At 40.6% G+C, this 14,278-nt stretch overlaps 1 pseudogene; it reads left to right on the top strand.

Moving 5' to 3' along the window:
* Positions 1 to 4,370: 4,370 nt before the first annotated feature.
* Positions 4,371 to 14,037, top strand: LOC136471369 (uncharacterized; annotated as a pseudogene).
* Positions 14,038 to 14,278: the final 241 nt, after the last annotated feature.

Here is a 14,278-nt window from a genome sequence, read left to right as displayed (position 1 = left end):
ATCTTGATCTGCTGGTTTTGCAGCAGCTCCAACTCCACCACCCCAGCCTCCCCAGTCACCAGAATCATTCGCAGCACTAGCATTTTGTTCCCTTCTTCCAAGTTAGTATTTCAATGCTACTTCCATTATTCTCTTTGCTGTGACATACCTTTTGTGCTATGGCTAGTGATCTAGTAATTAAATCACTTACTATTTGAGTTGTACATGATCTCTGAGTGTTCATACTCTAAATCTTGTTATGAAAAAAACTTGCTTTGCTTGAGAAATATTGTTTCTGACACTTGTTTATGTTATCTCTGAATTGCAGGTTCAGGTTCCAGTTACCTTTATGCCCTTCTTGATCATGAATGGAAAGAGGGAATGAGCCAGGAAGAGGCAGAGGTATGTCACCAAGTTCCTTCTTACTTAGATCCTGGAATTGAGATACTCTTTAGTGTAGTAGTATGACTGAAGGTTATTATAATTGTGTAAAGCGAATAGAGTACAACTAGCCTCAATATTCCTAATATGTTTATATTACTGCGACGCGAGAACAATAAGTTCAGAGATTGCTCATTCACTACTCTGCCTGTATTCAATTTTTAGTTCTGAATATTTAATTTATGGCTTGCATGCTTTTGTTTGTCTAGTAGCACATAATCTGTTTCAGTACTGTTACGTGTGAATTGTTGTTTCAAGTTTCAGAGTCTGATATTCAGTCTTCAGCTGTGCTTCCTCTGATTTTTTTCACCGTCCAGTAATTGCAGCAACTAGTTGGCAAATTTTACTTGAAATCTCTGCTCATTCGTGATCTTTTTCTCGTGCTTGCTGCTAGGAGAGACCGAACAGCAGTTTTCAGCAGTGACCCATCCGACAGCAGCTTGTTTGGTGTGACCGAACTTTAGACAGCTGCTGCTCAATCATTTGTCAGTTTGATTCAGTGTTCCCAAAATCTTTGCTGGTTGTTAATCTTTGGTTGCTGTGTAGCTGAGTTTTCAGCAAGTTTTTTATTTGTACTTTGTTCAATTGCTTCCATGTTGTTATGACAATTTCCTAATTGTTCCTAGGGTCGACACTTCACTAGTTGAGGTGTGTGACCTTGACAATTAGAAGAACCACGAACTGTTAGATGTATACCTGTCTCTATCTCTGTTTTCCAAATGAATGTGTCATGTCCTTTGCGGTATCAAGGGGAAGGTAGTCCATAGCAGTTTTAGAGAAAAAAACATGAAGAAAAAATAGTAGTCAAAACAAAGATGTCATAGGTCAGCCTTGCTGCACACCTCTACCAGATCTTCTAGCCGGCGACTCTAGGTATTCCTTTGTTATTTATTGCTCAAGTTGTGTCCCTTGCGCGTTTCACTCCTTAAATTTCCTTATTACGCTTTTCTGACTCAAACCTCGCCTTTCTTGCAGGTGTAGCTCCGGCGTCCTATCCAGCATCATACTCTCAGGGATACACTACATTAGGCTCAGCTTCGATCGGTATTGACTTAGGTTTTTCTTCGCCTTCATGGATTTTATGAGTTACCTAGTCCCAACCTAGAGAACTTAGTCCTAACACTTGCTTCTTTGTCACTGCAGGAGTGTTGCCGACCATGCCTACCACTGCCACCTTTTCGTCGCCGCACTCGCAGCAGCAGCAGCAGGAGCAGCTACCGCCGCCACAGTAGTGAAGCTCATCATGGTGTCCTAGTCGTCCTCTCGTGATGGTTTAGAACTTTGATGTCAGTCATTTGAAGTTTGCTTGTCGCCCAGCCACATCGGGCGTGATACTTGTTTTGGTACTCTTGATACTGATCGGTTGTCTGGTCACCCATCAAGGTCCCTTCGAGTACTGTATTTGTGTATTATTTGAATGAAACCTTGTTGTCATGCACAGAAATTACTGTATGGAAAATATATATTTTAATGTGCTGTTGCTACTGTTTTAAAATATTTTTTTTTGTGCGTTTAACTCTTTTTTTCTGTGAGGCTGGCTACACAGAAATATTCTTTTTTAATCTGGACGAAATGAATTTTTCTGTGAGTTCACCTAGACCGACAGAAAAATGTTTTTTCTGTGCGTTTATTTCTTTTTTCTGTGTGGATTAACACACAGAAAAATTAGTTTTCATCTGGGCGAAAACCATTTTTCTGAGCATGTGAGACCCACAGAAAAATTGTTTCTGACGGTGAACTCACAGAAAAAGTCGATTTTTCTGTCATTATATTTCTGTGGGTATTTTTCTGACGGCACCGTCAGAAAAATATTTTTCTGACGGTATTCGAATTTTTCTGTGGGTTTTCGCACCGTCAGAAAAAATCGAGATTCCAGTAGTGAAATAGATAATTTTCTCTTAGTAATTCATACCAAACGAGCAGTTTTCTGGTAGACCCCAATACACAAATAAATTATATACCATTCCCTGATTAAAAATGTGTTCTAGCAGTCTAGAAAGGAGATTAAAAATGTGTTCTAGCAGTCTATAAAGGAATAACGTTGAATTCAATCATATGTAAAATATATGGCGTCAACTATGAACCTTGGTTTGATGCGTGGGAATTATATTTCTCCCTAGAAATTGAATTTTTGGGGTGGTAAATGGAAATTGAATGGTACTAAGAACCTACTATATGCGTGGAGCTCATATCTACTACTAGTAGTATTCAGGTAGGACCGCGAGCTAATCACACCACTCACCGTACCATAGTACTAGGTAGGTACGTATACTAGTATGTGCTTACTTCCTAGGGTTTGGAAAACAAGGTACTCCATCTGTTTCAAATTATAAGGCATTTTGGTTTTTCTAGATAGTAGATTTTGTTATGCACATATATAGATACTATATCTAGATACATAGTAAAAGCAATATATCTATAAAAGCCAGAAACGTCATATATTTTAGAACAAAAAGGGAGTAGTTATAGACTATAGGTAACAATCTGTTTAATTGGTTGTAGGCCAAGACGAGCCTAATTTGGCCCAACGTCAAATTAGGGCAGTGCTAAAATTTGGCAAGTGCAGCCGGTAATAAAAAAAGGTGTTTGATGATAGCCATGGCAAAAAATTTATCACAACTCTAAGTATAGCGTATGCGGTCTAAATGTCACATAATTTTGTCTTCACTGAAAAATATGCCATGATCTTATTTTGTAGATAAAATCATAATAAATAAGATGACAAAAACAAATTATAAATTTGATATTTGTTTAGAAGATATTTCCATTTAAAGCTCTATAATTCAAAACCTCTCGATGCAAGTGCAACAAATAGCAGCTTGATATATCATCTTGGTGCATGGCAATGCAGCCGGCCAAATTGGTGCTAGCAATTCTCCCGCCCGTGTGAGTACCCACTACCCACACCGTCCCTGTTAACTGTACGTAGCGGGCACAAGCTAATAAATTTGTTTTGGCTAGCCAAATATAATCTTGTTCTGAAAACAAACCGTGGCCAAAAAGTCCTTGGCCATGTCAAAATTTGGCTTGGATAGCTATATAGAACCAAACACATGACCTAAATCCGGTTCAACATGTATACCAGTATTTTCGATCTTATGACTAGCTGAAATTCCTATGATTTTACTCCTTATTTTCATAGCTAAACTTCTACTCCATCCTTTCCAAATTATAAGTCGCTTTGATTTTTTTGGTATATAAAATTTTCTGTTATATCTAAATATACGATATATTTAGATACTTAGCAAAATAGATATAAAAAAAATCAAAGTGACATAATTTTGAACCGAGGGAGTATATACTAGTAATTCCAATGGCTTTAATTATGCAATTAATTTACTGCAATAAAACGGTGCGCCCACATGCACATTACGCTCTTTAATTGCTACTCCTCTCCTAGTGATAATAGAGAGCACACATTCAATTCTCACTCATGATTCCTAGTTTTACCTTTTTGACATGATCGATCGATACATGCTCAAAGAAATACCGTACGTGTCCTGCCACTTGACTAAATGCATGGTGGGGAAGGAATATGCTGAAGCCAGTACATACAATATAAACGACACAGTCATTAGCTCAGAGAGGTGCACATATCATGTCAATCAGTTTCCAGTCCATGCATCCCATCCATCTGTTTGGACCATGTCTCAGTGCTACGCTGTACCCCCTGCCCGGCCCTTCAAAACGGCACACAAAGAAAAAAAAAATATTGGTGCTTGCTCCACCTAGCTCTCAACGCGTTCCATCTCTCTCTCTCTCTCTCTCTCTCATCACCCTCGTCGTCCAATGCAACCTCACTAGCTGCGGGCTATCCCTATAATTGTACCAGCATAACAATACCAAACTTTGCTCCTCTGATCTCAGGCATCTACTACCTCCCTCCTCACCCACACGCACAACAGACGCAACCCCTATACAAGAAAAACCATATGTCATATGCCACTCATGACCTAATCACCAAGATCCATTTCTTCTCCTCGAGCAAGAACAGGCGCAAGGCTCTATTGCCAATTTAGAAGTGCAGCAGCAGCTTGCAATGGCTACAGCCGCCGCGGCCCTCGATCTTTCGCTCCATATCCGCCCTCCATCGCCGCCCGACGATGCTAGGAGCAGTGGCGGCGGCCAAGCGAACCACGAAACAGGCGTGTTCTTCTCCAAGCCGACGCTGTGTCTTGGACTTGTTGAGCCGACGACGACAGCGCAGCAGGATGGCCAATGCGACATCCAGCAGCAGCAGCAGCGGCTGCACCAACCTAGCCAGATCCAGAGGTTCAAGAAAAGCTCATCGGCGACGTCATCCGGAGGCACAACGAGATCTGCGAATGGCGGCAGCGGTGCTAGAAAGAGGAGCTCCAGAGCACCGAGAATGAGGTGGACCACGGCTCTTCATGCACACTTCGTGCATGCCGTAGAGCTCCTTGGCGGCCATGAGAGTACGTTCTTCAAGAACGTCGTTCTTGTTGCTTGCTTCCATATTTTCATCCATGTTCTGTTAAATTGTTAGTCAATTGATTGTGCTTCAATTCGTTGGTTTTGCGCTTGTCATTAATAACGACATGATGATCCAGTTTCCTGTATATATAGCTCATAGTGGGGAACTGGGGATCGAGAGTTCAATTGTTCAAGACTTATTAAGTTCTTGGAAATCTTGGGTGAATCTGCTTTTATTATATTTTTCTCACATGATTATTTTGACATATTCCCTTGCCTATAACAAATACGGAGTACTTTTGTTTGTTTTCTTTCCACTTAATTGTAGTGTTTGTACACTTCACTGAACTGTCAGTCTTAAGGTTTCAGTTTCATTTGGTTACAAAATAAAAATTGTACCTTTATTTCTTTCTAGGAGCCACGCCAAAGTCAGTGCTGGAGCTCATGAACGTTAAGGATCTCACATTGGCTCATGTTAAGAGCCACTTGCAGGCAAGTTACCAGAACCTTAATATAATCTCTCTCTCTCTCTCTCTTTCTCTCTCTCTCTCCAGTAGATTTTGGTACTTAGAGAGTGTTTGGTTCCCCGCCATGGTTCGCCATACTTCACTTGCGGCACGCCACACCTCAGAAGGCTGCTGTTTGGTTGAGTAAAAAGCTGCGGCAGCCACAGACGGTCCCAGTATAAAATCTCGCCACAGCTTAGGCGTTGGTTTTTCTCCGCCACCGCCACAGCCCGCCACGGTTTGGCGTGGCGTATTGAGGCTGGGAAGCAAACAACCCCTTAGTACTAGTGTTTCTCATGTCAAGAACCAAACAAAAAGATAACACAGTTTGATGATCTCTTGATCAGCCCCTTTCACCCTTTTTTTCCTTGGCATTTGTTTGTAGTTGTCGCCAAGTACTTGTCTCTTTCATCTGAATCATATATTTAACTAGTAATATATCAACCACAACGAATTGAACTAATGTTTTTTTTCTTAGGCCTTGTTTAGATTGATGTTAGGAATCAGTATTTGGCATTGTAGCACTTTCGTTTGTATTTGACAATTATTGTCCAATCATGGCCTAACTAGGCTCAAAAGATTCGTCTCGTAATTTACAATCAAACTGTGTAATTAGTTATTTTTTTATCTACATTTAATACTCCATGCATGTGTCCAAAGATTTGATGTGATGGAGAGAGAGTGAAAAAACTTGCAATCTAAACAAGGCCTTAGCTCGTTGCAAGAGTAAACCAAATGGCAGCACAAGGATCAGTCTAATCTTTCCATGTCGTTGTTTTCTTATTTGCTTTATTACTTGATGCAGATGTATCGAACAGTGATGGGAACGACGGCAGACAGATCATGTGCTGCAGGTAAAACATTACATACATGTCAGCTCCAGAAACATTTCTTTTCCTGAGTTGATATTCCTCAGTAGGGTCATATCAACATAATGCTAGCTGAATTATTGGCATGGGGCGTGCCTCGTTAGTATTTCCAGTCAGTCCCATAAAGCAAGCACTGCCATTCTTTTTCTTAAAAATGAAGTAGCAGTATTTGTCTTTGAGCTACTACACAGTATCTGGAAATACCTAGGGAATAGCCACATATGTTCATATAGACGTGTATATATCCGTTGTATATTTCAGTGATTTGACAGGCATATATATATAATTTGCTGCAGGCCATGTGCAGATGATGAGAGATATGGGCTTTCTGCAGAGGGGTTGTGAAATGAATGGCTTCGAAGCGTTAGCAACAGTACTTCTAATGCTACCGCCAATAATAGGTTTGTACACATCATCGACTGCTTTATTATATATATAGTATTGTGTGTGTTAGTATTGCATATATAATTCGGTACAGTGATGCCCTATATATTTAGTCCCTTGAATTGGTTACTTTTCCTCTGCGAATCTGCATCCTCTATTTTGTCCATTTTGATGATTCACGTGGATACCTTTTGCGCGTGTGTTTAAATTTCATTTACGTATTATAATGCACGAATATGGATGGTTGTCTTCTAATAGACTTGGTGTTTAAGTTGGCAGCTATTGTTTTTTGTGTCGCTCTTTGAGAGCAAGTTGTTTCTAGTCCGTGTGTGGTGTTTTAATAAATAGATGGTTGTGCACATATATAACTTATCCAAAGACCAGAATATTTTTTTTCTAAAAAAATGTATAATGCACGATCATGGCCACTATGATCCCATGCATCATTTCATATTTCCTTTCTATCCTTTTTTTTTAGAAAAAAAAATGATCTCTCATGTCTTTCTTGCATTCATGGCTAGTGTTGCTGTCATGCAATTGCTCTTGCATTTCTTCTCTCATCTTCTATAGCTACAGGTTTTGGCCCCACATGCTTCTGTATGAGGTGTCCTTCATCCAACTTTAACAAGTCGAAAACCACAACACATGTTGCAAGCAGTTTTATCCCTCTTTTTTTGCACATGCGACACACCTTTAGGGAGCATTTGATCAAGAAGATATATAGCACTTGTGAAAAACAAAACATAGAAAGAGTCCCGTATGTATTGTACATATTGAGCTTCCCTGTAATCAATGCAGTGTGAAATACTTTACTCTCAAATTTCAATCTATTCAATGTTTTCTGACTTTTTGAAATCAATAGGATGGCACTAGCTAGCTTGACCACACTTTGATCATCATATTATGTTCAAAAGGCACAGAACTGTGGGCCGGGGTATCTTTCCATTTTAATGAAAATTTATTTATAACGTTCTTTATATAACTAAACTATATGTACTAACATATTTGGTAAAAGTTAGAACAACTGATTGCACGTGTTCAAAGCCTGTCACTACATTTTTTCTTATTTCCTTTGTCCCAAAAAAGAATAAAATCTTTCTTCTCAATGAGTCAAACAATCTCAAGTTTGATTAGGTTTCTAGAAAATAATATCAATATTTGTATCTTCAAATAGATTTATTATGAAAATATATTCTATGGTTAATCTAGTGATACTTATTATGAATCATAAATATTAATTAGTATTTTTTGTACATATTTGGTCAAACTAAGGATTGTCTCCTCAGAAAACGAGGTTTCTATTCCTGTTGGGACAGAGGGAACTAGAGGGAGCGGTGGAGCCTTAAGTCCAATGTTTACAAGAGATGAAACTAGTGAACCCAATAATTTTCTGTCATGTGGTAGTGAAAGGATCATATTTAATTACTAAAATGCTATTCATTGTTCATGCACATATTTCATAAATGGTCAAGTATACTGCTATGATAATGATGTTGGTGTTTCTGTTGATCCAACATAGAAGCCATAGTTTAAATTGAATTAGCTATAGAATGCTATAATATGCATTTATATTTATGGTAAATATATAATAGTTAAGACAAACTCACCACCTTCTTTTTATTAAAAGTTAGTGATGCTTCTTCTCTGATCATAAAACCAAGTACCCTTTTGATATTTCCCATGGTCCATGAGCACAACTTTGCTCACAAATTCATTTAAGTTATAATAAGGCAAAAACCTTAAAAGAAAATGAACACAAAGCAATTTGTTGGATGTAAGGAACAAAGATCGTTAGTCAAATTCAATAGTTTGACAACACAAAGAGAGAAACAAATTAGTTTATTTGAATAATACAGATCACTATAAAAACCTACTACTACAATATGTAGGTATTAGTTAGAATCAAGGACATTGGATGTACGAAACATTTGAAGTTTTTCTATTATCCTCTACTTTTATGAATAAAATCATAAACGAAAGAATTGTGTACCTAGGTTAAGCAGTTGTGGTAACCCAATATGTACAACATAAATGAAGCCGAGGTTGGATCGATGCCTGAATCACAGAAGTTGAAAATAAAACTTCTTCTTTTTTATATCAAACATAGGAAAAATTATTAGGGCTAAAACACAATGTGTATGTCAGGTAGTATACCCAGATTGGTGGACATTACTTGCATCAAAAGGAGACTTCCTATATATCATAATAAATACTACTTAAGACGTCTAGGGCACCACGAAACTTGCTAGCTCATATGAACTTTAAATAAGATAAAAAATAGAGTAACCCGACATGCTAACATAGAAAAATGTGTAACATAAACACATGAATCATAAAAAAGTGGTGTGAGCTTAGCTCTTCATGAAGAGTTAACTTATCATTCTCTCTCCTCCTTAATCAATAAAATATTCTATGAACTAGATCTTTTAACACCATCTGCCCTTAGAAGCTTTGTCTCAACCGTATCATTACTTTAATATATTATTGCCAGGAAATTAAAGAGAACTTCACACACTTAATTTGTATCGATTGTTTAGATATATATAAGCTAGCATTAAGATTGAGAGTTTTTCATATGAACAAAATCCCTCCTCAAAAGAATAACAAATATTTCTAATGTTCCATGGTCACATCTTATATATCCTATGCATGGGGGTGGTTGGGGGGGGGGGGGGGGGGGGGGGCGTATATAATTGTGATTTTTCTTTAGTTCAGCTGGGCACTTTGCTGCCTTCCCGTCGTTGTTGAATGCATGTGTGTCCAGATTTTTTTTTTAAGTGAAACAATTAATAATTTGTTTTTCTGGTGGTGAGTAGTTGGGTAAGGTACGATGACAGTGTTGTGCATGCATGCATGTCTGATGGTGATAGATGCGCGTCGTCGTCCTTGGCCGCCGATTCCAAACTCCCACGCACGAACTCGCGCGCTTTGGAGGAACCTGAACTGAACGCACACCCTGTGCTGCTGTGTGTCATGCATATGCTCCGATCCAACTAATTGCTGGATCGATCGTTCGGATCCCTCTGCTGCGTGCACAGTCAGGCACAGGGATAGAGCCATCTATCCATGTAGTATCTACCGCGCGCACATGCATATATATGCATATATAGCGCTAGGGTTTTGCCTGCATGGGGGACACGTCTTTAAAGGGCAAGTAAAGCCTCTAGCTAGCTAGTCATATTATTGCGAAGAAATAAAATTGTGGTGCAGAGGCAGCAGTCACCTTAATTCATTGCATGGTAGCTGGTACGTACTACTGGCCAAGGACATCATGATGATGGCAAGACTTTCTCGCCTTGCATATGCCAGATTGCCTCCTACTACAGTGCTACGGCTGTGTTAGTATGTGAATTTTGGGAATTTGGCTACTGTAGCACTTTTGTTTTTATTTAACAATTATTGTTCAATCATGGACTAATTATGCTCAAAACATTCATTTCGCAATTTCTAACCAAACTGTGTAATTAGTTTTTTTTGTCTACATTTAATGCTCCATGCACGTATCGCAAGATTCGATGTGATGACTACTGTAGCACTTTTTGGGAAAGTTTTTGAGAACTAAACCAGCACTAACTTGCAAATTACTAGCATGCAGCCTGCAGCTAGCTAGCTAGCTCGTGTTGATGAGCGAGCAGGTCCCAACAATCCGACGGATCGGATACTTATGTGCAAGAAGCTGACCCGCCGGCCGGCTGAGTGGCCGCTGCTGCCCAGCCGGCCGGCCGGCGACCACCGGTAGTGAGTAGTAGTCGTCGTCCGTTGTGATGCATGCACGATTCATTCATTGTCATTCAGATCCATATCAATTGTCCCCCTGCGCTAGCTGCGCCCCATCATCAGCAGGCGGTCATACACATTATATTGTGCGATGACGAGAGAGTGGTGGCCGGAATCTTGGCAAGAAACAAGTAGAAGAAGACACGAGGACGGAGGGCAGTGCGGCACAGGAGGGGGACATGCTGCTAGCTGCATCCATGACGCAGTTGCCGCAGCTCCATCCATCTATCTAGCTATCCGATCCATCCATCCGTTCATCGTCCATTGCCCTTGACCGAAAGCCTGCGTGCTGGTACCATGCTCCAGCACTATAGTATAGAGCTCACAGCTAGCTATAGTTCTCCTTCATGCACTTGCATATTGTGCGTGCTTTGTGTGGTGGAGGAGCGCGTGGCATCCATTTAGCTAGCTCCGTAGTGGATGGTGAGAGCTAGCTGCTAGGTACCGGCACCCAGAGTCCCAGCTGACCCAGACCACGAGAGCAGCCTGCTGGCCGTGTGCCACTGTGCCAGATTGGAGTTAATTCCTTGTGTACCTAGGGGCCTGTTTAGATTCCAAAAAATTTTGCGCAGTATTCGTCACATTGAATCTTGCGGCACATGCATGGAATACTAAATGTAGACGAAAAAAAACTAATTGCACAGTTAGGTGAGAAATCGCGAGACGAAACTTTTGAACCTAATTAGTCCATAATTAGACACTAATTACCAAATACAAACGAAAGTGCTACAGTAGCCAAAATCCAAAAAATTTTGGATCTAAACGGGGCCTAAGACTACAATAGATGCATGCGTCCTGCTGCTGCTCCGCTGCACTGCATGCATCTTTGTTCGTGTAATCTGATGTTTTTAACTGTTTTGCTGCCTGTCGTTGTAGTATTCATTGTGTCTCTTCAGCTGGTACACCGTACTACTCAGTGAGTCACGAGACTGATTCCCCTTCTCTCCCTTTCTCTCTCTCTCTACGTACCGCGTACCACCTGCTGGTACGTCACTAGCTAGTATAGCATCAAAATTAGGAGTATCCATACTGGATAACGGAAGGTTCCGTGCACTACCCTACATGACTACATAGGATCACACTTATATATATGTATGTATTTATGTGAACAAAGTACTGATAGATGATCATTGACGTATGTATGTACGTATGTTTTTCGTACATATACGTTCGTTTACATGCATGATGCAGCAGAATGCAGGCAGCTGCAGGGTCGCCGGCAGGGAAGCAGGAGGTGGTCTGGTTCTTGCGGCCACCACCCTTCGCACACCAAAGTGGGGCGGTGCCGCTGCCGCTGCCCTGTCCCTACCTCATGTCTGCCCACCACAACCGCTACTTGCTCTCACAAAATCAGGTACGGTGATTATTACTCTCTATCTACATGTATTATTATATACGTATATTAGCAGCTCTCGATCGCTCGTAAATATAAATCTAATCTCTCAGCTCAGCTCGTATTCAGTACAGACATATATAGAGACAGAGAGACAGTACTGTACTGTCCTTAGTAGTTATTAAGGATGCAGCTGTTGCTTACCACTATTGGTGTTTTGGGTAAGCTAACTAACTACGATCAAATAAATATATCATTCTAGTTCATTTCTCCCCTCAAATTAAATTACATTTTTTGAACGAACTAGCAGGAGAGCTGCCTGCTATATTAAAAAGAAGGGGATGCCCAGACGTGCAAAATTACATAAAATTATACCATTATTCTACTTCATTTGAACAAGTTTTTGGTCGACTCAATGACCCAAAGTAATTAGAACTTGCATCCTGGGGCCTATAGTAGTTACTAATATATATTGTTACTCAATGAAGGTTCAGTTCCGTGCAGTCTAGCATCATGTGTGGTCCATTAGATCGTAGGATCTAAGGTTGTTGATCAACGAATATCTCGCCATATAATTTGTAGTCCGTATTGCTTCCTGGATGTCTCCCTCCCCACATGATTTATTATACTCGTACATTCAAGGAGAACATTTTCTTGCATGCTAATTGCAGTACGGACATCGAATGATTTTCTTCATGCACTACGTTACTGCTCTCTGGTACTCCGAAGGGTTTAATTAATTTGGCTAGTAATGTGGTAATAATGCAATATTCTGATTGTTGGGGATAATTAAGCAGCACATCTTGATCAAATAATGTTTATTTGTTGCAGCAGAACCGTACCCTCTCTCTGTTAATTCCTCAGAGCTACTGATCACTCCAGGCAAAAAGTATCTATAGATAGAAACGTCATCATATATACGACGCATGCATGCATGCAGCTGCAGTGGCAGAATGTCTTAACTTGAGTTTGGTCCACGGGCAGCCAGTGCTTAGTTAGATGAGCCACACGCAACGCATGCAAGAAAATGTTCTCTTGTTTGCCAGATTCATTATATATATATTTCACAACTCAAAAAAAACAAGATAATATTTTCCTAGTACGTAATCAGATCCTCCTGTACATACATTTGTTATATTATTATTTGTTATTAGGCTTGGCAAATAGAGTAGCAGTACAACAACACACCACAGGTGGCAAAAAAGCTATCCTAGCTGTGGACGTTGTCGCGATTCATAATGGCACTTTCTACGGCCAGAGTGAGATGCTACTGGAACCACATATAGCTAGACTAGATACTATATTACCCTTTAGATCTCGTGTTGTATTGCTTGCTGTAGCCACCCAACACTACTTGGATCCTCACTACTTCAGTAGAGCAAGTGAGCAACGAGCTGAAAAGTGCTATGAGACACTTTAAACAATATCCATCTAATCAATCATTCAACTGGGCTTTCATATATAAAAAAAACGACGACATGCATGTCAGCTCGATCGGACAAGATCAGTACGTTACCATAATAGTTTCCTGCATGGCAAAAACATATGTCTAAGCGATGCATGCATGCGTGCATGCATGTTTTTTCTGCAGGGATGGAGGGCCAGAGGCGCGCAGCAAGACGCTGCCTCGCACGTCCTAGGCCAGGACAATGCTGCGCGGCGTTTGCATGCAGGCTTTGCTGACACGGCCATCTGCAGGCAGAGACCATCATCGTGGAGCGCAGGTGTTGCAAGCCGCTGGTCGTCGTCGACGGCGGCGGCGGTGCCTTCGCCGTCGAGCGGCAGGAGTCGCATCAGCAGCAACACGGAACAACCAGCATGCAGCTGGACGATGACGAACAAGCAGCAGCAGGAGCCATCAAGGATCGCGGTACCGAACCTGGCGATAAGCCTGGGGAGGCAGGGATGGCAACACAACCTGCAGGATCACCATCAGCAGCAGCAGCAGCGCAGCGGGGAGTCCACAGCGCCAAAAGAGCTGACCCTCCTCAAGTGCTTGTGATCGAAATTAAGAGTTAATATATACTTGATCGCCTAATCACTTCTAGAGTTCTAGATAATTTTATCGAGATGGGCAAGAGAGGTTCAAGGCTGCAAGCAAATGACCGACCGACGACACTAGCTAGAGATATATTTGCTGCTAGCTTCACGTAGTTCTTTTTTGTACTTTTGATCTATCCATTAGCTTCATTTTGTGGTATATGCATGTCATTTGAGCTGATGTGTTCTTGTAGAGACTGTTAGAAATCGCGTAAATAAACGAGCTGCCCTTCTCAATATGTATATATGGTGATTAATTTTTTTAGAGTTCTATATACGGTGACTAATCAAATGATTTTACTTGTGCTTAATCTTTTTAATGGCAAAGTAAGATCACCATGTTCAAGTACAGTTGATAGGAAAAAGAGTACTAATATGCTGCTAGACAGTATACACTATGTGAAAACCCACCTAGTGATGCAGAAAAAGTGGGGGCTCGTCCTAACGAAGAGAACCCGCGTCACTTATCTCTATCTGCCCTTCAAGTCAATAACGGACTTTTTTTCACGACCGTG

The sequence above is a fragment of the Miscanthus floridulus genome, chromosome 1 (assembly GCF_019320115.1).
Source record: "Miscanthus floridulus cultivar M001 chromosome 1, ASM1932011v1, whole genome shotgun sequence".
Taxonomy (NCBI): domain Eukaryota; kingdom Viridiplantae; phylum Streptophyta; class Magnoliopsida; order Poales; family Poaceae; genus Miscanthus; species Miscanthus floridulus.
The sequence above is the reverse complement of the archived record's forward strand: the minus strand, read 5'-3'. Positions and strand labels throughout refer to the sequence as shown.